At 56.2% G+C, this 2,123-nt stretch overlaps 1 protein-coding gene across 1 annotated transcript in view; it reads left to right on the forward strand.

The window, feature by feature from the left end:
- The window catches only part of LOC105981894 (ATP-binding cassette sub-family A member 3), a 73,453-nt gene that overhangs the window by 52,160 nt on the left and 19,170 nt on the right, over positions 1-2,123 (forward strand). The gene's annotated exons all lie outside the window — the stretch shown is intronic.

Consider the following 2,123-nt stretch of genomic DNA (forward strand, 5'->3'; position numbering starts at 1 on the left):
GCTTTGAGGTTGCTCCTGGTGTAGCCATCCAAGGGATAGTCAGCGAAGCCCCCCAGGCTGGTGTGGCATGGAGGCAGTACCGCCATGGGCCCAGGTGCCAGCTCCCGTGCTACCTGCCTCTCCTCTGCCGCAGCTTTCCCTCCACTGCCAGCAGCTGTGGGCCATGTTCCTGAAGAAGGCTGCGTACAGCTGGCGCGAGTGGAAGATGCTGGCAGCCCAGGTCGTTGTCCCCCTGACCTGCATCACCCTGGCCCTCCTGGCCATCAGCTACTCAACCGAGCTCTTCGACGACCCGCTCCTGAGGCTGAGTCTGGGCGAGTACGGCAGAACCGTGGTGCCCTTCTCGGTCTCTAGCACCTCTCGTTTGGATCAGCAGCTGTCGGAGCTCCTGAGAGACATGCTACAGGCCGAGGGCCAGGAGCCCCGCGAGGTGCTGGGTAAGGGGCAGCCGAGTCGGGGCCCGGCGAGACCAGCTTCTCCCCGCAGTACTGCCAGCCTCTGGGCGGGCAGGCCTTGGCTGTCCTGTGTCTCCTGGGACAGTTCAGAGTCCTGACTTGGCCCCTCTGTTATCATGACCATCAAAAATCATCTTTGGCCTTTGCCAGATGTCCCCCGGGGCAGAACTCACGGTGCTGGGGCAGTCCTGAGGCAGCAGAGACCAGCCGCCTCACTAGGGCTAGACGTGGCCAGGTGTTCCTCTACTACACCCCTGTTCTTCAGCTTTTTGTAAGAAAAACACGAAAGTTCCACAGTCTTTACCTTGTCTTTGTTTATAGAGTAGGCTGGTCACAGTGTGTCTTTGCCTTGTGACATGTTTTCTAAGCTTGAAATTTAAAGTTGTCTAATGGCCACCGATGTTGTAGTGCGCTTAGAACAGCCATGTTCTGGTTAAAAAGAATGTGCTAGGCGGTTTTCTCATTTCATCGCTCCATCCCATGTCCTCATCCGCAGGCTGAGGTTCAGTGTACTGAGGGATGATAAGATCTTGGCAGAGCTGAGAAAAGCCTGAGTGCCCTGGCAGTGGGAGCCTTCCAGCATTGTGGCGGCACTGCTGGCCGGGCAGGAGACCTCACAGCCCAGGGACCTTGGCCATGCCCGAGGTCAGCCCCTGGTGAGCATCATTGCGATAGTAGTGAGGATCCCTGCTTGTTCCCCAGCAACCCCTGCTCTCGCTCCGCAGGTGACCTGGAAGAGTTCCTGGTTTTCCGAGCCTCGGTGGAGGGAGGTGGTTTTAATGAGCGGTGCCTGGTGGCGACGTCCTTCAGAGACGAGGGAGGACAGATGGTGGTCACCGCCTTGTTCAACAACCAGGCGTACCACTCTCCAGCCACCGCCCTGGCCATCGTGGACAACCTTCTGTTCAAGCTGCTGTGCGGCCCGCGCGCCTCCATTGAGGTCTCCAACTATCCCCAGCCCCGGAATGCCCTGCAGGTTGCCAAGGACCAATTCAGCGAGTATGTGTACACCTCCCCACCCACCCAGAGCAAGCAGAATGTCTGTCCCATGGGTGCTGCCAGCTCTCGGTGTGCCCTGAGCCCCACATCCTCCAATCAGCCCAGGACCCCCAGCGCTGAGCACTGCAGTCCTCACCAGGGAGCATCCGAGGACCTGCTGGCAGCTCTGCTTTCTCTTCCCAGCAGCCCAGGGTCTGGAGCCAGGCTGTGCTGGGAGCTAAGAAACAGCAAGTGCACCCCCTGTGGGGTCCTCTGACTAGGAGTCCCAAGGGCCCGTTTAAAGAACTCAAGCTTATTAGGGTGACGGTGGACCAGGCAGGAGGAGGCCGATCTAATAGTTCATTCACCCACAAACAGTTTCCCTGCTAGCAACATAGATTTGAATACTTGCTGGCATAGCCAGGGGTGGCACCTAAACTTCTGATTAATGGGCACTACCTGTATCCACTAACTAGCTGTAACTCCCCATCTCTCAACAGCCAGCCTTGGGCAGCTGTGGATTTGCTTTGTCTCTGTAGCATCCTAGACATTACATAGAAATGGAATCATGCACTGTGTGACCTGTTGTGCCTGGTGCCTTTCATCTAGCATGGTATTTTTAAATTCACCCAAGTTCTGGCATTGTTACTTCCTTCCTTTTTTTTTTCCTTTTTTTTAAATTTTAATTTT

This window comes from Dipodomys ordii, unplaced genomic scaffold, assembly GCF_000151885.1.
Source record: "Dipodomys ordii isolate 6190 unplaced genomic scaffold, Dord_2.0 Scaffold14, whole genome shotgun sequence".
In the NCBI taxonomy this organism is placed as follows: Eukaryota; Metazoa; Chordata; class Mammalia; order Rodentia; family Heteromyidae; genus Dipodomys; species Dipodomys ordii.